The following is a 23,834-nucleotide window of genomic DNA, read 5'->3' on the forward strand; positions in this document are numbered from 1 at the left end:
GAATTGTGCTTGAAATTGTCAGTATTTGGTATTATCACATGACTCAGTTTTGATTGGCCAGTAAGTGTTATTTCTAAATATCAAACCATTAACATTTAGCTTTTTGTCATGTCATGAATTTTTGCTTAAACTAATGCAGAATGCTCTTAAAACTGAAAACATGAGTGTTTCTGTTGCTGCCTTCAGTTCACCACGCTGTTTGTCCGTCTGTCTGTCTGTCTGTCTGTTTGAGGCAGAATGTCAGTGTTACTGGATTAGTTTGAGTTGTTGTTATTGTTTCAATGCTGTTGCATGAACATTTTGATTGTAACATTTTAGTGGCTGCAGTTGTTGTACATAGATGCGAGGTTCACGCTGCAGTGGCCCTGAACTGTGACAGTAAACATGTTCATTATTTCAGACTGAGCAAAATATTCTTAAATGAGTGCTTCTTAATTATTAGTGCATCGCGTGTGTGATTCAGTCTCTCTTACGTTAATGTGTGCTCTTGGCTTTTAATGGCACATTAGTATGTGTGTGTGACCCCCCCCCCCCCCCCCCCCCCTCCCAACACCTGGCTTTGCCATTCCCTCCACTCCAGCTCTTTCAGAAACACATATTGCTGGCACTGAACTTACTTTTGATGATTATTCTGGCACCAAACACATTTTTATACTCTTTGAAGTGAATATATTTTAGAAACAGCTTGAAGTTCTGGCTGCCTACGTTTAGTAAATCGGTGGTTATCGTGGGTTACAGATCTGGAGACTTCCCTCATTTCCCTGTTTATCAGTCATTTCTGGCCAAAATGACTTATTGTTATTTCAGCTACTTGTCTAATGGAACAGCATTATCAAGGCTCTGTTTTTATGAGATAATGCCTGGGAAGAGACTGTTCAAGGTCTGGTGTACCAGATGTCAGATTACCACAAGAAAAGGCACTGTAAATAAAAGCACAGGCTGTCCTGCTGTTGCATACCACTGTAGACAACATTGTGAGATATCAGAATTATCAACCTATTACAGTCTTGACTGTGTTAAAATCCAATACATGGGCGTCTTGTGTGCAGTGAAAATCACCATCACCTCATCCATAAATAAAGCAAGTGAAGGCATTGTACAAAAAAGGACTTGTCCACTCTCCAGTCAGCTCCATTCCATTTTTTTTTCCAGAGGCGAGTCGCAGCTTACATCGTCTTATGTTTGCTCCATGTTGTCATTCTCAGCACATTTCATAATAGATGAACATATTTCCTTCGTATACAGGAAAGCGCTGATAATGAGAGTTATCGTTCTTTAGAATTTGCACCACTGATGATAATGGACTTCATTATGTCCCTCTTCCAGTAAGCTGTCACCCTGAACAAATTTAAATTAGCCAGCCCCGAACAGATCTTACACCAAGATTATTTCCATTCAAGGCACCATTTGGAGCTGTTTTGATTCCCTTTAATACGGGACTTTTCACTCCAGCAAGCAGCAGCCCTGTTTATTTGACTGTCACAACATTATAAATTACTGGCAGCTTTCTAAGCAATGACGAGAGGGGAGAAAAGTCACCTAGAACCAGCTTGGGCTATAAGAGAACTGGCTGAAGTGAAGGATGCTGGCTCACTGGCTCTCGAACAGGGCAAGGTGGGGTCTTGGGCGAGGGACCCTGAGGGAACTATGTGGTGGAAACCATACTGTGACTCATTCAATAAAGTTAATTAATGATATTTTATACATAATGAGGGTCGGCCCTCCCCTGTGGTCCTCTCTCAGGTTGAGTTCATGGAGAGACAGCAATTTTTCTGCGGCTGAAGGGACCATTCTGGAAACAAAGCAAGGCTTGTAACATGTCAGGTTGTGTTAAGGTCATTTTGTTATGACTTTGCCTTTTTTGAAACACACATTTTCCTTGACATGGACAAGATCGACTCTTCATTGGTTTATCTATCATCTTATTAAATTAAAGACATTCTTCATATTGAGCCAAAATATGAATTATTAGCTTTTAACATTTTTTAACAGTAATTGCAGCCTCATTTCAAACATACAGGTTGGCTTTTAATATGTGTTGCTGAATTAAGATATTGAAATATAGTCATAATGAGACTCAGTAGGCTACATGTAGGTTAGGGGACACACAACCAGAATTAATATCACTGAATGCCCAACACAGTCCTGCACCAGAACAATGCAAAAACCAGTACATACCAGTTATTAATTACTGTGTGTACACAAAACCTGTTTAAGACAGTGTCTGAAAACCAAGATTCAATACCAAACACAGAGTGAAGCAACAATGTCGATGAGACATAAAACAAGATGTAAAACAAGAGTCCAAATTAATTTTAACTGATAAATACAAAAGCAGACACATGTTTGCATTCCAAATATGATGAGGCAGACAGACACCGCTAAGGCAACACTGTCAGTTAAAAATAAAACGTTTTCATTTTAAAATGACATCCATAGTTCTCATTTAGCTCACAGACAAAAAAAGAAAAAAAACATCATCCACTTATAATTATAATTGTATTGTGTATACATATATAAACTTTAATTCATCAAATTGATCAAATTAGTATTTGATCATCAGTGCTGTACAGTAGAAACTTAATGTTGCACATTGTATTGAGATCAGATAGCCGACCAGTTCCACTCAGATAATGTTACTGAAAACACAAGAAACTGTTTTGCTGGTTTTTAACTAATTACAACATGTTCTGATGAGACTTGTGATGCCTTACATGCAGACACAAGCAGAACAATGTGGAACCGTCCGGTCATTTGCTGTAAACAAAATCTGATTTTGAAGCTACTTAAGCTGGTGCTCATTAAAACAAATTTCTGAACAGTCCTTTATCCTTGGTACTGTTGAAGAAAACAGTGAGACAAAGACGAAAACGCAAACACATGGCACATCGCTCGCCAAGGTCCTCTTTCTGATGAAACAGAACTATTAATAACACTGCTTACAGGAGATTAATGCCTACAAATCATCTCTGCTAATCTCTTTGTTTTCAGTAAGATATCACATTTAATTGAACAATAATAGTTTGGATGTTTAAAGACGCAACATGATGCATGTGTCATGGCATCAGCTGTGCAGTCATTAGCAGGTCATATCACAGCTCATGCTATGGGGTTTAAGGTTAGACCTTGACAGAAGAGTGGACAGACTCAGAGAGGAGTGAACTGGATTTTTGACGTGGCCAATTACTGAGGAAAAGAACGAAGATAAGACATGGTGCTTGCATCCTTTTCAGCAGTCAAAACCCTTCTTTCTGGGTAAAAAGATGTTCACACTATGAAGTGTACACACTAAAATTAAAAAAAAAAAAAAACACAGCCAAGCCTTTCCACATTTCCTCTTTGTTAGTGGGCCTTGGAGTCAGATTTGCTGCCAGTTTCTGCTTCTGATTAGCATGTTTTCAGCCGTATTGACTGATGGTGAATCTCCAGGCTGGCTTCCCTCGAAAGGTGTAATAAACAGAACCTGGGAGGCTGCAGCATCTGCATTAACACCTTGCTGGGGCTGTCTCCTAGGGCCCAGGAGCCGAGGACTGTGCTTTCCCTTCACACCTCGTTACTCCTGTTCCCTCCCATGACCTTTCCCTGCAGGCAAACATGCACCCCATGAGATGGCAAACCAATCAGTACCTTTCTTCCATCCAGCCCCACCCCTCACAACCCTTCCTCTCCATCTCACTTGCCTTTTACTCTGCCCAAACACACTATCGCTGCGACTGTCATAGACCCTTTCGCAGAGTGGTATCGTTGTCGCCCGGCCCCCCATCATTGTCCTCCACTCAGGCAGCGCTGTTTACATACAGGTGATTTTTTTGCTTTGAATCACTCCAGTGGAAACTGATGTGACCTTGAAGAGAATGTCTGTGTCTTTGCAGACCTAAAGGAAGGAGAATGCTCTTTGAAAGTCTTGTCTTTCATGTCACTAATAGACAGGAGGCTCTCTGAATGACGTTTTTTTTTTTTTGACCAGTCATTACAACGATCAGGATGGGCTTGAATGCATCAAGCCTTGGAGAGTGAAAATGGAGTTCTCCAGGTGAAAGGAGAACGGGCCCGCTGGCAAGGTTGCGTGTTTTGTCTTTGATGCTCCTGGCTTGACACAAGGAGCTCACCTTGACTGGGTCATTTATTCAGACACTCACTAAGTCACCTGGTACTGTGAGGCTGAGACACAATTACATTTAGCCTTCATGGAGCAATGATGCCAGGGTGCCTGAAAACATCTATATTTTAAACTTTCAATGGCCTGTCTGCCTGTTGAGTGGTTATCTACAATTAATAAACAACGTTTGGCCCTGAAATGAAAATTATAAATGACTTTTTTTCTCAGATGTAATTAATTCTTATTTAATGTTCCTTCTCAAAGCTAATCAAAAAACAACAGCTTTTTACAGTCATCCATGTTTTTATTTTCCTAATGAGGTAAGTAAATAAGTGAAAGGAGGCATGATATGTGAATGGAACAGAAGCACTGGATAGATGGCACTACCCTCATCCCTTAGCCCTTCTGAACAAACCATCCCAATCTGACCTAGGACATCTGCAAATCTCACACCATAGATGAGTGGCAAATTGCAGTGTGGCGAGTCAAAGCACAGAAAAACCCTGTTAATTGGTCCAGTCTGGCTGGCCCCTGTCAGACGAGGCCTTTCATGGCCTTTTCATGAGCTTCTCCTGGGAGAACTGAGGAGGCTGCCTGTAATGAGGCACCGTACCTGGCTGCAGAGGGGGGAATCAGGAGGGTCACTCGTGGACAATTAGGGAGAAATAATGAGAGCTTTCTCTTTCTCTCTGTCTCTGTTTCTGCCCCTCCTCCTCCTGTTTCCTGTGAGGATGGTGGCTCGTCAGGTAACTTTTTAGGGGGTGGGGTCCCATGAGAGGCAGCTCACAGCCAAAACTAGCACTGCCAGAAGAGAACAGGAGCAATCTAGATCTTCACCAGATATGCACAAAACAGCATTCAGCACACATGCAGCTCTGTTGACAAACAGCAGCAGAAAGTGAGATTGCAAACTTAAAAAAAGATGATGTTAAAATATGTGTATGTGACACCTGTTCTGAGAGATGTTAAAATGACACTTGATATGTTATCAAATGAGCTGCCATGTTGTGAGCCTCCAAGGGCTAAGATGAGATAGTATAGCTTAGCTTGTATACATTTCATTATACATGGCCAAGATGCGATGCTGTATCTAAGCTCTTATGAAGTTTATTGTGCAGAGCCAGTTTTCCCATCAGTTGTCGGATTTCAGTTTTGACGCGGCTGGTGTTGATTTTTGTGGCTCCTTTCCCACCTGCTCCTGTCTGCAGACGAATTTCCACTTCTCTGACAGAGATTGATGTGCTGCCTGTCCCTGGCTGTAATAGCACTCAGTATCCACTGCACTTAATATCCAAATGGTGCCAAATCAAAATCACTCGCTGTCTGACACCGGGGTGAAACTCTTCAGCTAAGTGTAGCACCTTATTTACATGCACTGAGCCAAAGGTGGTGAAAGGTGATCAATAATTTACATGCAGGTAAGTGCCTGATATGTGTGAAATTGTCCACTCGCCTCTAAGAATAATGAAGTATCTGGATTGTAATACAGATAGTTAGAGCTCTTATTAGCTGAAAAGAGCCATAAAAATTGATTAAAAATCAAATTGAAATTGTGCAGGGCAGCGAGTCCTTTTGTTGTGCATTTGCAGCTAAAAGGAAAATAATTAGGTTTTGAAAATATAATGTTAGAATTATTAGTTTTGCCTGTTTAGGTGTGAAAAAAGCCAGAGAATAATGGACCAAAATGAACATTCTTCCTTTTGCATGGTCCTAAGGTTTTGCATCAAACTGAGACCCCCAAACTGAAATCCCCGTGAAGCTGCTCCTCCCACTTCCTTCTACTATAATAATAATCACAGACTCCCTCTCTACATGCTGCTCTGCTCTTGCTTTTGTCTTGCTTTAGCCTTCAATTTTGTTTTTGCTTCTGTTGCACGGGGGATAAAAAAACCCCTTTTGAATACATTTGTTGTTGCAGGAAGACTAAGCCACAGTGGGCTGAAATGTAGCTGCTTGCCCTTTCTGTGGACAGATCGGACATTGGGCTTGAAGGAGAAAGAATGGGCGCAGACTGATACTGGAGGCTGTGTTTTGCATTCATATTTTGTTTTTTTTTGTTTTGTTTTGAAGTGGTATGACAACACTGATGGCATGACAGATTTGGGTTAAGATGCAGACCTTATTTTGGATCTTGCTGTTTTTGCCTTGGAGAATGGGCCATAAATGTTATAGCAGTAGTGGAAATCCCTGTCTGGTAAAAGCTCCATCTGTGCACATGAGTAGCAGAACGTGTACGAGGCAGTAAAAAATTAATGTGAGGATTGTGAGATGGGAGTCTGTTACGCTGATAGAAAATGTAAAGTGCTATAGTCATGGATGTAATGTAGAATGATTGTCTGTCTCCCCTGTTTATTTGCCAGTGTAAGGGCTGTAATGGAGACAAATGCTCGTCTAAGCCTGTGAACCTGCTGCTTTGGCAATCTAACTCCTCAGTATATGTGGATGCTCAGCCTGCACTGAGAGGACTGTGTGAAGGCAGGTGAAAGGTCCTCAGGTGACTAACCTGGGTTTTATGCCTTAATGACTCCTTGTTACTCTCATAGCTATTTCCCAATTGCCACCAGCAATTCCACCCTCTGTGTCCATTAGATGCAGGGAACATGGATCAATATGTGATGCAATTTCCCAGGGGAATGAATGAGGCTTCTTTAGGGTGGTTGGCCCACTGTCTCTCTTTCTTTTTCATGCTCATTCTATCCCCCCCCTCCCCCGTCTCTCACTTCCTCCTCCTCTTTTCCATGCCATGCTGAGTAAACCCCAGGTAGGCGTTGCAAAGACAAAAGGAGATTTTGCACAATCATTTATCTAAATGAAGTAAAATTCAGAGACGACAGGAAACACTTTGTTTCAGGAGCTAAAACAGAAACCTGTCACCCAGGTCTCTCTAAAGCCGATGAAGAATGAGTCATCACCAGTCCAACACCCACCTAACAGCGAGGCTGGCACTCAGCATGCCAGCAACATCATCTGCCTTATAGGGGATGTTGCCCAGCTATTATCTTTGAACAATGAGACACGGTTTGCTAGTATTCGATTTTGCAAAGGTCAACATCATTTTGCCACTGGAGTAAAGTGTTGTTTTCATAATGAATATGCCCTAGATTATACACAGACACAACATAGCCTATAGAGCCTCAGTACAGTAAAGCACAGAGAGCAAAATCACATTAAAAAGCAATTGCATACCTTTGTTAATAGTTTTTCTTTTACAGTTTTGTGTCATGATATTGTACTGCAAACAGAGCTATTCATTTGTCTGCTATAAAACCCATTAATAATTTAGGTAATGCTGAGTTGCAGAGGCTGTGAGAAGATGCTTTTCATGTACCTGGACCATCTTTACTTGGTGATATGTCAAGGCTCCACATGTATTGCTGATTTGTGTTTCCATGACAACGTTACTCTAGTTCTAATTTTGAATATCACAGGCTGGGGACCTGGTTTCGACCATGATGAACATCAAGATAATTAAAAGAAAATACCAGTGTTATTGGGTTTTTATTCATCTCTGTTATTTCCTGTACTACTTTAGACCAGTGCACAATGTTACACCTCGAAATCTTTAATGAAAACCAAAATTTCAAAGGTCCTGGAGTTCTCTCATAATTGTTTTATTTTTAATGTCTTAAAATAGGCCTACAAATACAATATTATTTTAAAACAGTGATGACCAAAAACAACATGTAACTGACCCTGCTAACTTTCTCGCTCTGTTCATTTTTCAGCACCCTCAGTAGCTCAGATTAGTATGAAGAACCTACACCCTTTCTGCAGGAAGATGTACGCTGTCAACTGAAAAAAATGCAAGCTAGGCAAAGCCTTAAGTCCCAATGGCATACAAGTCTTACACAATACACATAATCATAATAGTCTTACACATAATCTTACATGACCACAGAAGCACCCATTTCTGAAGGACACTGGGCAGTGCCACCCAAGCCTAAAGAAATAGTGCATTTCAGGTATATTACAGTGTAATGTGAAGGAGTTCACTCTTCTATTCACTTCTCAATCATTGCAGCAGAACATAAACCATTTGACACAGTGATAATTCTCAGTTAAGAATGGTAAAATCCAGTGTTTTGGCCCTAAAACTCATGGATCTACCATTCATTCTCAACAGCCTTCCTCAGCTGGTATGTCTTCATCTCCCTGGCACCTTAAGGAACATGCTTCACCTACACAGCTCTTTGTGTAACTTTAAGGCAGTGCTGTGTCAATAAAAACAACAATGTAAATACTTACCTTGTACTTGGAAGTTTTGTACAGTTTTGCACAATCACTCCTGATTTCCCCTTTTAGAGTTACAGTTGGCCTGGTGCTGTGGAAACTAATTGATCCATTCAGTTTGTTTGGTAGGAGCCTTGTAATGATGGGGAATATGGAGTGCTGCATTAGAACGTTCCCATGCTGTGGTAGCTTGCAGCTTTTCCCAAGGTTAATTGTTTCATGACAACAGATTGTAAATGCAAAATGCAGTGTTTACAAGGCAATAGACCACATTTTTTTTCTCCCCCAGTCCACACTGTCATGGGTCAGTGATTTCCTGTAGGCTTTAGGTTTTGTAGTTAGCACCCTGTAGCAGTTGAAAGATGTTCAGGGTGCAGTGGGTGATCGGAAAGTCTGAAATTGGCCCAGAGAGAGAGCACTGCTGAAAGAAAAAGACCACAACATTGAGCAAAAGAAATGGAAAATGCCATCTCCTGCTGAGTGAATGAATACATGAGTTTGTCAGTGAACTTTTGGTCAAAGTGGTAAGATCACAGCATCAGCAAAAAGGACTCTTAACAGGCTACAGGTTTCTAAAGGGTATACTAAAACAGGAAGGGTTATTTATTTCAAAATGCATAGGTAAGGGTGAGGTAGGGACAGGGAGGGGTGGGTGGGTTCGTCATAAAAAATATCAGTGTGAGAGCAGAAGGAACTGACAGTTAACATTTTCTCTTGTCCCATTGTTAAATCTGTCCCCAGAGGGATATTTCTGTCACCCCTTCTATGCTGATTCAAAAGGATCTTGTAGGCGTCTCCCTCCATGCCTTTAATCAACACACAATGTTATCTTCCACCAGCCCTGGCCCTGCATTTTTTTTCTGTGACTGTTTCACAACTGTGCCTCAGCTACTGAATGGCACCATTTAAGAGATGAACGATGAAAGTGGTGCAGATGTCGTAAAAACAGGAGAAAAGACGAGACGGACAAAGAGAGAGAGAGACTGAAATGGAGGAGACAAAAGCGACAGAAAGAAGACTCCAGTTCAGGATCTGGAGAGACATCAGTATGTGTGGGCAGTGTTAAATAATTTACTCCTCCCTGATCAGACCCTGTTTAATTAGCCCTTGTTCCTCTGATTTAATCAGGCCCTCTTGGTTGAGGTGTTGGGCTGTGAACTGTGAGGGGTGAAGAAGCATCATATGCTTGCCTGCTGTGATCACAGTGGGGCCTCAGGTAGAGGACACGGGGACACGTCCTGCCAGCTGACTACAGTTATTGCTAACAACACTAACAGGCCACAGCAGCAGACCTCAGTGACTCCTATAGGCCTGCTAACAGGCTGCTGTCTAACACCTTTCATGGCTTCGCTTAACCAGAGTTAGCTTTTTTCATTACCCTCCTCTAAACATGTTACACAATTATCTTTGATTGTGTACAGATGTGTGTTGGAGAGGATGCTGAGGAACTGTCTCCTTTACCCCCTTTCTTAGGATTAGGGGCAGCATCTGTAAAACTTGGAGCTTTCGGGAAATGACAGCAGAGAAATAGTGGTGCATCTAAGTATTGTGTTGCCCAAGGCTAGTTTAGAGGAGCTGCAAGCTGCCAGATCCAATTTCAGGCCATTTCCCCCCCTAAAAAAATTGTCTGAAGTGGAAAATCACACCTGATGGCCCACTAGCATGGCTTTCAAGCCACTAGATGGTAGTATGGAAGTCTTTGTACAAATCAATTTTCTGAAAAAAAGGTTATGATAAAAAAGAGAGGTTGGACAAAAGTTCAGATGTCCATCTGTGTCCTTTAGTAAAAAAAAAAACAAAAAAAAAAAACAACATGATATCTTTTTTCCCACATAGTGAAGAAATGGACTGGTGGAGCAGATTTTTCTCACACTGTAGGATGGACATGAATCTGCCGATGGAGGACATTGAATTTGTTTTAAGCTGCACTCCCACGACGTGCAGCCAGTGCTGAGGTACACACTTTGATTTGTGACATGCAGAGAAGGGGGAAAAGAGGAGACGATGAGGAAGAGGAACAAGCAAGGGGAAGAGGAGTGTAGCGTCCCACTGAGGTAATTTGCCTTGGGTCTTATAGAGCTTACGTGCACTGCTGGCACAGTCATATGCAGGCTGATACAGGAAAAGGAGAAGATGTGGAAACAGCATGAGAAGCCAGCAGAATCGCAAGTGTTGTGGCTTTACCTTGTAGCTTCAGAGAAAATAAGAAAGGCTGAGACCGAGGGAAGGCTGGGAGTGGAGTAGGGTTTAACTAATACTCAAACAAAGGTAACTGAGCATGTGTGCACACGTACACGCACGGTCACGGTGTGTCGGGGAAAGCTAAGGCCAATTTTCATGGGAGCGTAGCAGTTTTGAGCACACATAAGCGCCTGTGACACCTTTGGCAGCGCCAAGAGCCCACACATCAGCTGGTGTTGACAGCATGGCTGGCACATGCCTGAGGGGCTGGGAAACTTCCCCTCTATAATTGCATCCCATGTCAACCTGTGACAAGTCAGGCTCAACCAGCACGGGAGATCACTAATCACCAACCTGACCTCCTCTACCTCTTTTACCCTCCACTTTCACCCCACTCAACACACTCCCACTCGAGTTACCTACCTCACGTCTTTGTGTTTGCATCTGTTGGGCAGCCCCCCCTGAGCGAGCCGTCACATCTTCATCTCAGCACGTGATGCCGTCAGCATGACTCAACAGTCAAAGCAGCTCTGTCTCATTAGTCCTCTTCTTGAGAAGTATCTGTTAATGTAGCCGTTTCCTCTTTACTCCATCTGTTATTCTCACTGGCACTCTCTAGCTGACATGTTTTACTCATTTTATGTTAATTACATAAAATTTGTTAAAACGGGTGCTGGGGTGACAATGATAATAGTCTGTCTACTCTTACAGGGCCGCTGACTGGGGATTCATGAGCTTCTTTACACTTCCCATGAAAAGTCTCAATGTGACTACGATACAGTCTTTTTGGAGCAATGTACTTTTGTGATTTAGGACGGGAAGGCAATTCGTAACAAGTTTACTTGCATGACGGGAAGTTTGTAAAAGTATGTCCAGCGGAAAGTCCTTGTGATCTTGGATAAGAGAGATCAGTATATCAGTGTGTGTGTGTGTGTGTGTGTGTGCGACCCATCTTTGATCTTGAGTGATATGTGTGTGTGTGTGTGTGTGTGTGAGTGAGAAAGAGGGCGACTTGGTGCTAGTGCCTCCTGCCTCCTACAGATTGAGGTGAGAGCAGGCAGGTGGGGCCCGGTCGTGTCTGTGTGCCTCAGTAACTGGATGTGATGGGTGGCCTCTGGGGATCTCTGCCTCAGAAGTGCTAAACGAGCGAAGCAGAGCAATCACACTGTTCCTGTGTGCATATGCCTGTGTGTGTGTGTGTGTGTGTGTGTGTGTGTGTGTGTGTCATAAGGCTACATACACCTATATATGATAGCCAGTTTGCTCTCCTGTTGCCACTGGCTCTGTGTCTGTGTGGGCGTGCGTGTCTGCCATAAAGGACCCAGACTAAATATAAGCACCACGAGAGGGATGTTAAGATAAAAAAGTCTTTAATGTATTAAATGTTGCCAGGTAACATGCCTTTTAAATAACAAATACACAAACATGGCTGCTGCTTCAGGTCAGAGCAGTGATGCTAAGCGCTGAAGACAGTCCACATACGGTGGAGCTGCTCCAGTAGCATGACTCCAGTCACAAAGGTGGTGACAAGACACTGGTTCCAGTCTAGAGATTGTGACCCCACCCTCTTCGAACCACCTCCAGCCCCCATGCCTCAATGTGATTGTTGGCCTGAAGCTGCTGAAAGGGCAAACTACCCCCCACCCCTTCATTAACCAAATGGAATTGACTTCATTCAATTAAGGAGTAAAAATTTTCCTCCCATGAGAGGAGCGAGTGTTTGTGTACATTTCTGCCTTTTGCACATCGGCTTCTGCTCTGTGTGTGTCCCCCGTGCATGCTCACACATACATTACACAGACAACCTGCGAAACGAGCTCTCATGCATATGAAAACAAAACAAATGAGTGTGTGTCACAGGTTGTGTTCTTGCCGCAGGCCAACTAATGCCCCAGTGGTGACACTATAGAGGCCTCCGGTAGCACCGGGGTCCCATGACTCCACCTGCGCCCTTGTGCGCAGCCTGAGCTGAGGTGAATGCCAAGGAGTCTGCGAGCCACTCCATCAGGCAGCCCCCCAACAGCCCCCCACCCCAGGGGAACACCAGCCAATGAATTACAGATTAGATCATAGTTACAGGATCATAACAGTGATCTAATTGCCAATTTCTCTTTTTAATTGAATTTGGTGGAGTGAGGAGGACGGAGATAGGATTCATGGGATTTTGTGTGGAGTCCGCTGTTGACCGGGCACCACGGTTAATGAGGGGAAAAAATACCAGAGCTTGACATTCTGCTGCAAACTGGGCGTTGACCGTAGAAACGTCAGGCCTGATATCCTCGACAGCACTTCTTGTTCAAACTGAATCTCGTTTTTGGAACGTTTAGGGTGTTGGCTCACTCAAATTAGTCAAATTTTATTGACAGCATTATAAAGCACAGCCAAATCAGTGCAACTGGGTTTCACCCCGTTGCTTGCTGAAAGTCTTTAATTATCTTTTGTCGATTTTTCTTTATCTTCTGTTTTTCTACAGTTTTTGCAGAGATTTAACAATGTTTTTGTTTTTTTTTCTGAACAAATGTCTTTAATCTGAGCATTTAGGCTGCTGTTCTCTGACCTGGGATCAGCTAATTGCAGCTCGTCTGTGTCTGTCTCCGTGCCCACCCCTCATCCCCACCCTCATGCCCTCCACCTCCAAAACGCTCCATCCTGCCCAACCATAAATGAGCTCCACAGTGTTGTCTGATTATAGCTTGGTTAAATTAGATGAGATAAGTTAGCCCACATCTCCTCCACAGCCTTGCTTGAGAGCTGACAAGCCCAATACATCTGCCACGACTATGGTAATTGAGATGGGGAGGGGAAGGGAGGAGTGGGGTGGGGGGGCGGTTGTGGTTGGATGTGGAGGAGTGATTTGTGTGTGTACATGGGTGTGTGTGTAGATGCGTGTGAATGGGAGGGGGAGCCTCCCTCTGTCTCTTGTTCCTCAGTACCTGTCATTGATGAGGAGCCAAGGAGAAGCTTCAGCTTGAAGCTGTCATCGGCCCTCTGAATCTGTCTGCCTCACTCTATCATCCCTCCCTCCTCATTTCTCTCTCTCTCCCTCTCTCTCTCTCTCCCTCCCTGTGTGTGTGTGTGATGTGGATGCAGAGTGTGTGAGTCGTGAGGCAGCCAGTGAGCCTGTGCGTTGTGCGCTGTAGGAATCCGCGCGACTGACTCTTGAGGCGTTTAAATTGGAGACGCCGGCAGACCGACTGGGGTGCAGGCAGCCCGCCGCCCTGACACCATTGAGACTGACGCTCCCTCTCCCGGACTGACAGGCCAATCGCAGGCCACCGCTCACCCTCCCTTCAACCACAACACGCTCTCTCTCTCTCTCTCTCTCTCTTTCTCTCTCTCTCTCTCTCACTCACTCACTCACACACACACTCCCTCCTCCTCCTCTTCTTTCTCTCTCTCACTCTGGTTTTCATTCCTTTGCGTTCAATCCGTGCATTCCCTCCTCCTCCTCTTCCTCCTCCTCCTCCTCCTCCTCACACCTTTTGGTCAGAAGAGGAAGAGGAAGCCCAGCCCAGGGAGAGACGCTGAGAGGATGAAACTCTGACACGCCGACAGACCACAGGGAAACAAGAGCACAACTGTGAGTACAGCAGTCCTTTCACCTCTCACTTAGGCTTAACGCTGTCACACACACACCTCGTCTCTCACACACAAATGCACACGTGTCCGGCACATTTACTTCAAACACACACAGTGACTTGACTCCACACACACACACTAAACCGCACTCACCGTCCGTCCTCTGCTCAAGTGTCTTTGTCGTTTCCAGGCAGGAAAAATAACAGTCAAAGAAGTGTGGGGCTGTGCTGTGAGACATATGTACAGTGATTCTTTATGTCTCCTGTTTGCATTGAGCTTTGTCCTGTATTCATCACAGTGCACAGAATGCAAACAAAAACAAACCAGCAAAAGTGTGTTTTATACTTTGCAATGCATTTGTGACATTTGTCCCTTCTTTCATGGATTCCCTTTTATGCTTCTTGCCAACAGTCAGCAGTGCATTTATTATCATTCTTTGTTCAGCACAGATGAAAAATCACCCCAGCAATATGCAAGGTCAACTGAATAATGTTTCACACACTCCGCCTCATGTTGTGAGCTTCTTTTGTCTGTGCAGATCTGCAGCTTTTATTGGCAGTACAGGCATGCTGGATCACCACATGAGGGAAGCGTCCCTGTTCTTATCTCCCATCTTGAACGTATAAGCTGCTATAAGCCAATAGTTGCCTGCGGGGTGAAAATAAAAAAGGGGGGGGCGTACTTTCTTCTCAACGGCACAAGAATCCCGAGCAATCCCCACTGCTTATTGTTTAGCGCTCAGCCAGGGGAGGTCTGCATGCTGGGCTGATCTGCACCGTTTGCGCCGCACTATTTTTTGATTAAGTTCCTGGTTCATCTCTGGCCGAAGCGATTTCCTATTTCCTTCTCCCATTTCGAGAGCGGGGAGTATAATATGATAGTGGCTCACATGCGGGGAAGTGCAGACAGTGGAGCTGTACAGAGGACACAGATTGCATTTCCCCTGGAGAATGCTCTCGCTGTATTAAAGGCACTAGAGGGCTGCTCGACACTTGTCATCAGCTCTGCTAGTAATGCTGGCGATGGGAGAAAGTAGACGTGGTGTTTACGGCCACTCTCTCATTTAAAGAGCTCCCATTGGCCCTAATGCCACAGCTGCATCACACCGGCCCATTGCAATCCAGGTTATATTACATTTGTGAGGCCCAGGATATTGTGTGGCCTCACTTTGCTTTGACAATCTGATGAGCAAATGTGGAAAATGAAAAGAGATATATGTTAAACATCCTGCAGTATATTAGATTTGTTGTTGGGCTATAAACTCCTGGAGTGAGAACTACAGTATTTGCATTTTTATGATGTGATTTAACATGGATCACATGCACCACAGCACTTGTTGTTGCTTAAAACTGGAATCACATTACTCCTCGTTTTAGTTGTTGTTCTTTTTCTTTTTTTATTCCTTTATTGTTAATTTATAATTCTAATGATTTTCTGGCCCGTTGTTGCTGTTGTAGGTGATGTTTTTTATGTTTTCCACATTGCTGAATCTAAATGAGAGATTGATTTTCCCTGTTAGAAATGTGAAGTGACACATCAGTGGCTCTCGAGGCCCAACAAGCCTCTGCGTGCCAATGTGTCAGCAAAAGTGAATGAAAAAGGCTGAGACTCACTTCTTCCTCTGTCTGGCCTTTGTGGTGTAACACATGCACACACACAGACACACAATGTTAAATCAAGGTAAACAAGACAATTATCTATCCTTTCCTCCCCTGTAGTTGCCCCTTTTTCCCATGCAAGGATTATTGGAAAAGGCTGATTAGTCTAGAGTTAAAAAGGCAAACTGATTTAGTTTTCTGCATAAGAAACTGTAGCTTCACTGACCATTCATCACCTATAACCACCATCAAAGCTATGATTTTCGTTGCACAAGAAGATTACAAAAGCTACATCACAAAAAGTAATTTAAATTCCCTCAATTAATGCAACTTTCATTTTGGATTTGCCTGTGGCTTTCATAGAAAATTCATGTAATTTAAATGCAGAAAGCGCGTCTGCTTCTGACTTGGTCACTGACCGTTGATTCAAATTTATCTCCCCCACATTGTATATTTCATTGTTGAGATATATATTGAAGAAAAGTTAATAGCCTTTTATGCTAGGACACATATTTAATTACACATATCTTTCACTGCAAAGCATTTTGCCCAGAGTTGTTGCGAATGTAAGTCTGTGATCTCTGCTGTTATGAAAGCACTTGTGAAGGGAAGATAAGTTGCCGTCATCCTATATAGTTTTTTACTATCTGCTCGTGTATCTGCACTTATTGATTCGATGGTTGGTAACCAGTCCTGATCATCAATACAGATCCTTACAAGGCGAGGGCCAGATAGTCTTTCCACTCTCCCCGAAGGCTCAATTACACAGCATGCACAAGGAAATGAGGGAAGGGGGGGGTGAGATCAGATTCTGACAAGGTCAAATTATGTCAGCTTGGAATCATTTTGTTGAGGTGTTCAGCCATGTCTGAATGTATAAAGAAAGACACATTCACAAAGTTGATAAATGTTGCATGCTAGAGCGCTTTAAATATTCAGATACTTTGCTGACTAGATTATGTCTACTGGAAGAGATGGTTGGAGCCTCTCCTGGGTGTTTTCATTTATTTTCAGAAAATCTCCACCTGACTTTTGGGTATTGGATCCCAGTAATTACACATCTTAAATAAATGAGTGCTGGGATTTACTAATTTGCCAACTTGTTAGCATTTAAACAATGCTGATTACAATTGCAAACCCATCATATGTTCTTCAGTCTTGTCACAAAGGCAGTGCTACTTGTGTTCCAATGTAGAAAAGTTGATGCTGTAATTGGTGCTTTGTGGGGCTGTTTGCTTTTACTGGCATTCATAGACAATGGAATGCACAGCCTATTCAAAACCCATGAATACCCTGATTCAGTGATGAAGGACATGTGTAGCAAATATTGAAGATACTTTTTTTTTTTTGGTGGAAAGCCAAAAAGCAGAATTGATTTGTTGAGTGAGCCTGGGAAGGATAGCTTCTCCTCAGAAACCTCTGTGAGAATGATGGTAATTGCAGGGCAAAGTGCTGCTGACAAAATACAGGAGGATTACCATATGACTCCAATTACAAGGTTCTGGGAGGTATACGTATCAACAAAGACATAAGTTTTATCTCACAAAGTAGCTTCTACACTGACAGCATATTTTAAGGGTCAATTCACAACACATTTTCTCATTTACCTTTAGTGTAATGTAGCCATGCAGATCGTTGTGGTTTTATTTGAATGGATTTCTGTCACCAACCCAGTACAATGGAGGATAATAGAATGTTGTTTGTGGTTTTCAACACATTAAAAAAAAAAAAACTACATTTAAGAACTCAACAGCTGATTATTTTTACAATTAATCAATGATTCATTTTGCCTTCAACATGTCTTGTTCTGTCCAAACAACAATCCAAAACCCGAAGATATTAAATTTACTGACATAGAAGACTGGGGAAAGTCCCATTTGAGAACCTGTGAATTTTTGCCATGTTTGTTGTTTAAACAAGTAGAAACTAGTAGTAAATAAGTATGTTTTCTTTTCTGGGTCGCTGTTGAGTTCCTGAAATGTCCTTTTTTAAATGCTGTGAGCCCCACACATGAAATCCCATTCATCTCAATGTTTTAAGGGTAGACACAGTATGATAGATATCTTAAAACATGGGCAAATAAACCAAAACTGTTTACACATACATCACCAGGGGTAAAAAGAAAAATGTGTTTGTGTGAATTACCTTGTTGAAGTTGTCCAGTCATGTAGCTAAATTGCACAGTGAGCACAGTTTAGTCCATTTTATTGGAAAGTTTATAGCAGCCCTGCGTGGGCTTCTGCCACTCACTCACCATTTAATCAGTCTGTACCCTCAGCGTTAACCTTCATTACCTCTGTGTGTCATTTTCTGCAGGGTCATGCAAAGTATCATCAAATATTTATGATATTAATAACTGCCTTTAGGAAGGTAAAAAGAACATAAATAATCTGCTGTGCAAAGCACACGATTAAGAAGTCCATTCCATTTAATGAATGGATGAAGGGGAAATAAAAGGGCAGTAGTGGAGCAGACGGGGCAAGACGTTACAAAAACAGGGACTAAGATGGCGATGCCACGAAGTAGGAGCAGCAAACAGCTTTTGTTGTGCAGTGGGATGTTTCCTCCATAAATTTGTGTGCTATCCGGTGTGCAATTGTTCTTCTGAGAGCTAATGCGAGCCTGAGAGAAATCGTTGCCGTGGATGGCTTGAGCATCCACGGTCCCCGGGGGGCCTCCTACATCGACATTCTCCAAATAGACAAACATGCAGACACCCACACACATGCGCACACATATGTACACAGAGCTGTTTAGCATGGAAGCCGATTGAGGCAGGGCCCGGCATTAATTATCTGTTTTTCAGCCGAGGTCTTGTGACAGTGATTAGAGTGAGGGGTTTTTTGGAGAGTGGTGCACACACAGTCTAATGAGGAAAACTGGCCTCTCTATAGAGCTCTCCAGGCACACTTGATCTGCTCTGTGGCTCTGCAAGTGTATGAGTGTGTATGAACAAGTGTGTGGGTGTGACTGTTGCTCCTCCAGGCTTGCTGCTGGGAGAGACACACTCTGAATCTGAGGGTTAGAAGCTGATGTAACAGTTGAGACACTCCCAAAGCAAAAAGGTCTTTTACATAATTGCTGTTTAATTGTGTCTTATTGTGATGATTAATGTTTGGTTTACTGGTCGAGGCCCTTTTGGCTGTGGTGCTCAGTAAAGCTTTAGCTGCTTAAAAATAACGTGATTCTGCGAGCAGACCACATGACAGCGTGGACCAGTCTGCATCCCGTGGAGTCTGTTTGGAAAAAGAAGCAAGCTGCTTTCCCTGTGAGAGAATTATAAATGGCTGTGTCCAAACTTTGGCAGCCCTGAGCCAAAAATACTCTGCACAGCAGTGTGGAATAGCAGCAAATCTTGTGCTCATCTCAAAACAAAGAGATGATTTTCTCCACGCTGAGGGAAGAATTGATTTGAATGGAGCAGATAGAGAGGTTTTAGAATTCAGAGTCAAATGCTCATAAGGTTCAGGATACTTTGACCTAAATTTGCACTGATCCGCTGCAGGGTTTCATATGTAAAACATTGTTTTATCTGAACATGACAGAGTTCAAGCTGAACCAAATGCACAGACATTTTCAGCAGCAGGAGCAGCAGATTGCATGGCTTGAAATAGTAGTTTTCTTTCACCAGAAGCACTGGTCCAGCACACCAATTCTCCAGTATCGTCGACTAAATCACATTTGTGAAAATGCCAATGTTGGTGTGCACCTGACTGATAGATTTCTGCCCGCACCAGGTTGGCTTTAGGCAAAGGCCTACACGTCATTTTCCACACCATTTTGTCCCAAAGTCGATTACTTTGCCTCTGCAGCTATGGCCGCCTCTGAATTGAACCACACATTTAGCTTGCGAGCTGCCAATAAAAGTCAGAGAGCCCAGCTTCCATCAGTGTAATGATATTTCAGCCTCAGTATTAGTTCAGCACTGTTCTCCACAGCAGTTTCTGCTCAATTAAAGATGGTCCATATTTATATACATAGAAAATCAGAACGCCTGCCCAGCCCGTGTGCATTCAGATATGCTGTCGAACGGTTAAATGATGAAGTTTGAAATGGACTTTTTAAGCAGCCAAACGCTCCACACCTTTCGAGTTTGAATAAGGGGAACTGTTCATTTGTAACTGTGAAATTTTCCTTTAACGTTATTGATGTAGATTAACTTTTAAAAAGGTAAGTAAGTGAAATGTGAAATAATTCATCAAGAGTCAGCCATGTAAGAAATGTGATTTTTGCTGGCAGAAAGACCTCATAGACCATTACCCCAAACAGAGGAAGTAGATTAAGGGTGGGGCTCCCCCCCCCCCCCCCCCCTCTTCTCTCCCTCCCTCTCTCTCTCTCTCTAGGCCCAAAAGTATGAATAGCACATTTCCAACTAAATTGCCAGGCAGCAGTGGAGGAAATAAATTTCAGCTAGTGTCAGCCCTCTGCGCTCATGGTTTGGAACTTCCGTTGTCTTCCCTTCCCCGGCCACTTCGGCTTTATTTAGCGGGAGCTGTCATTTCCCATAAATCCCTAGGAGGAGGCGTCCGTCAGAGCTGCCAGCTCCCCTGTGTGGAGCACCTGTAACAGGGGAGCGAAGTGACAGTTGTGCTGGGACGGTCCCATCACATGCACAGACACAGACACACACAGAGGATTTCTTGCTCTGAGAAGTCTGCGAGTTTCTAAACAGAGTAGCAGCTTCAACAGTTGTTGAAGAGTCAATGCATCATAAGAAATTCAATACATTTTGGGGCTGTGAGTTAATTTGAATATCTTTAGAGGCTTCTATCTACTTCCATAAAGTATAGGTGAGAAAAATTTAAATAACATCGTCCTGGTAAATAAACATGAGACTGAGTTTCTTTCTTTTGGGCCCCAATCGTGGTGCTTTGTATTTATGCCTGTGCCTGTCAGCCTTGACACTTTAATAAATGACCACAGTAAAAAATGTATAGCGCACACAAGGTCATGGTATCTGTCAATTGTCATTTGCCAAGGACTAATTGTTTTATTATCATACTTATAAATGTCGTATAAAAATGTCCGTATGGTGGAAAAAGTGGAAAAGTCTTTTTTCCTCCCTTTTTTTTTTTTATCTGATTTAGCTGTCAGCGCACATGCTCCATCATCTGCGCTCCAGGAAATTAGAAAGGAGAAACGTTTGACAGCACAATTTCACAAAACATCGCCACGGCATCATTTCATTTTCTCTGAACCATTTTTTTTTCATTTATTTATTTCATTATTGTCTTTTGAAAAACAAACACAGCGATAACAGTGGTTCCTTTTCAGGTAATTTATCCTGGTTGCTGTGCTACGCTTTACTCTCGCCTTCCGAAGCTTTAACCCTAGCTGATTAGCCAGTGCACAGGTGCGATGTCACCTAATCAAAAAAGGGGGGTCAGATTTTGTAGAAGATGACTAACATGAGTAAAGGGCAGCTCGGTTTACCGACTGGTGGCTTGATGGTCATTTTGATGCATAGGAGATTGGAGAGGTGTTTATTGGTTGGTCTGGTTCTACCCTTGGCGTGCCAGCCTGAGTTGCTCTGGTGAGTCTTTACCAAGACGGTAAGAGGTCATCAGTCGCCGTGCAGCAACGGTGGTTATACATCACAAATGTCAGTAGCTGACGGCTGCTTATCTCTGAGGTATCGATTGGAGGACTGTGCTGGGAGGACCAAAGCGGTGCAGCCAATCAATGGGGGCATTTCATTCTCCTTGAACATCTGCTTTTTGATCGTCACCACTGATTGGTTGTGCTCACTCCGATGCTGAGGGGATTTTTTTTCCTGCTCTGTGTTATGAAAAGGAGTGGGTGGAGAGTGATGAACACTTTGGTGCTGGCAGCCTGCTGAGCTTCTCGCGGATGTGCATGGCATATGTGCGAGAATCCTGTTGTGTTCCCCCTTCACTGCCAAGAACCCACAGATCTCGCTTAGAGGTTTGATTCAAATTTGCGCTCTAATTTTGGTACACATAATTCCATCGCAGAGATATGGAGACCAAAAAGCTTTTCCACTCACAAAGTTTCCCTGGATTACCTCCAGTGTCTTGGCAGCTGAAGTACATGTGTAATCTGTGCAGAAACTGTGAGAGATCTTTGTACTTCACATGGTTGCTGGAGATTTAATAGAATTACTGATTTTTGCTTCATACAGCTGACATTACTAAAGCCAAATGTACACATTATTTGTCTATTTTCAGCAAACTGAGATTTTCAATGTATTTATTTTTTTTCTTTTAACATGCTTAAAAGGGTCATCGTGTGTTCCAGGACAGTGGTTCCCAACCTGACGGTCTGGAGCAGCCAGGGGGTCACAAGATTAATCTGAGAGATTATGAGATACATAAAAGGTTTTTTTTATTTCTTGACACAGTCTTATAACTCATACACATACAGGCTATAAAGGGACATAAGCCAATAAAGTTGGTATCCAGTTATTTTTAGGAATCTCTACAAGCAACATGAATAGAGCTTTTCATCTTGTACTGAAATCTGTGAGACTTCCTTTAAACTTCATCTTTCCCTTTCAGTGGTAGGAGCCTAAATAACTAAACCACATTTCCCAAAAACTGAGATGAGTAGTGAGTGAGCCAATCAGAGCTGGGGCTGTATTACAGAAACTTCCTGTCAAAAGTCTTAAGATAGGAAGTATAAGTTTAAGTATAAGATAGGACTTTTCCCAATTTAGAGATACAGTTATACAGAAGCAAATCCTAACTGATTTTAGGAATCCTATCTTATCTTACTTTATCCTATCTTATTTCATGCTAGGAAATTATAAATATTCAATCCAATACTGATTATCAACTTTTATGTCTGTTACCTAGCAACTGACGCCACTTTTCTCATCTCATCTCACTAAGGTATTTTTGTAACCCATTAGATTTCTCATTGAAAAAAAGTGGCCACTTCACTCTGAAAATCTCTTTTAGCAGAAAAAAAGTGAAGCTCATTTGTCAGTTGCACCACAACCAGACTAGGCCGGCCCAGGCCATGATCCGGGAACATCTCCTGGATCATGGCCTGAAACAAGTTAGCTAAATGCTGGAATATATTAAATAATAATAATAAGGAAGGAGTGGTCCTTCGTTGGCCCACCCCATTGGACGGGGAAACCTGCCCCCGCTCCTCATTGCCAGATAAGTATCAGTTACTAAGGAGTAGCAGTAGTAAATGTTATTTTAATGATACTATTGCTACAACACTCACACACAAAAAAACTACCCATACATACCTGTTTTTATACATCTCCACATACATCATTATAACAGCCTTATAGTGTTGTCTGCATGTTCTATGTTAGCATTTGTCTACTATGTCATCTTATATGTGTTTTTTTTTTCTTTTTTACTATTTCACAGATTTTAACAAAAAAAGAAAAGGCTAAGTGGTGGAAAAGTCAGGCCAATGTAGAATTATCCTAAACTTAGGAGAGCTTTTGGGAAGTCAGGAAGTTGTGTAATATATTTTTCCTGTCTGAAGTTAGGATCACAACATTGACTTAGGAACTCTGTAATGGCTTCTTTCAGGTCCTAACCTTAATTACCTAGGTTACCAAACAGTTAAGATAGGATTTGCAAGTTAGGAGGTCTCTGTGATACGGCCCCTGGTGTCACACAGACAAACATAGCGCAGAAGAAAAATACAGGTATGACTTGGTATTGAAATTGTCAGTTTGGATCACAACTTGAATACTTTTACTAATCACTTGCAGTTTTCAACACAAAATACTTGAAGCTCAGTAGTTGTTGATTTCCTTGGATGCTTTTTATATTTTTTTAAGCAAGAGCATTGACTGTAGTTCTCGCTTGTAGTTTAACGTCAGGGGATAAGAGGTTGATGGAATTTTTGCCAATCTAGGCTTGGCGTGACTCGTGTTTAAGGTTACCTTGAGCAGTGTTTATAATGTTCAACATCTTCGCAGTGAATATGACTTCAGTCTTAAAATGTGTTAATTAATCCTCTGACATTTACAGGACAGTAAATCTCAGATGGAGAACACTATCTTATTTATCCTCCGCTCTGTTTGTACAAATAACCCAGCAGCCAAGGCTCTTTACTGCGAGTGAGTGTGAGTGTGTGTTCTCTTGAGCAGCTGCATCTCCTCCATGTTTAGTAACTAAAAGTGTTCAGAGCTGGTTTTTAAGCCAGGTCTGTCA

At 42.6% G+C, this 23,834-nt stretch overlaps 1 protein-coding gene and 1 long non-coding RNA gene across 4 annotated transcripts in view; one reads left to right on the forward strand and one right to left on the reverse strand.

Moving 5' to 3' along the window:
• Positions 1–23,834, reverse strand: part of LOC139610863 (uncharacterized) — a 368,988-nt gene that overhangs the window by 107,704 nt on the left and 237,450 nt on the right. The window lies entirely within an intron of this gene.
• Positions 1–23,834, forward strand: part of LOC139610748 (RNA binding protein fox-1 homolog 3-like) — a 471,093-nt gene that overhangs the window by 96,509 nt on the left and 350,750 nt on the right. For all 3 annotated transcript variants that reach the window (XM_071465101.1, XM_071465099.1, XM_071465103.1), the window contains exon 5: positions 13,601–14,090. The gene's annotated coding sequence lies outside the window, so the exon portion shown is untranslated. The remainder of the gene's footprint in view (positions 1–13,600; positions 14,091–23,834) is intronic.

The sequence above is a fragment of the Trachinotus anak genome, unplaced genomic scaffold (genome assembly GCF_046630095.1).
Source record: "Trachinotus anak isolate AG129_WGS33_773 ecotype Australia unplaced genomic scaffold, CSIRO_AGI_Tana_v1 ptg000003l, whole genome shotgun sequence".
NCBI lineage: Eukaryota > Metazoa > Chordata > Actinopteri > Carangiformes > Carangidae > Trachinotus > Trachinotus anak.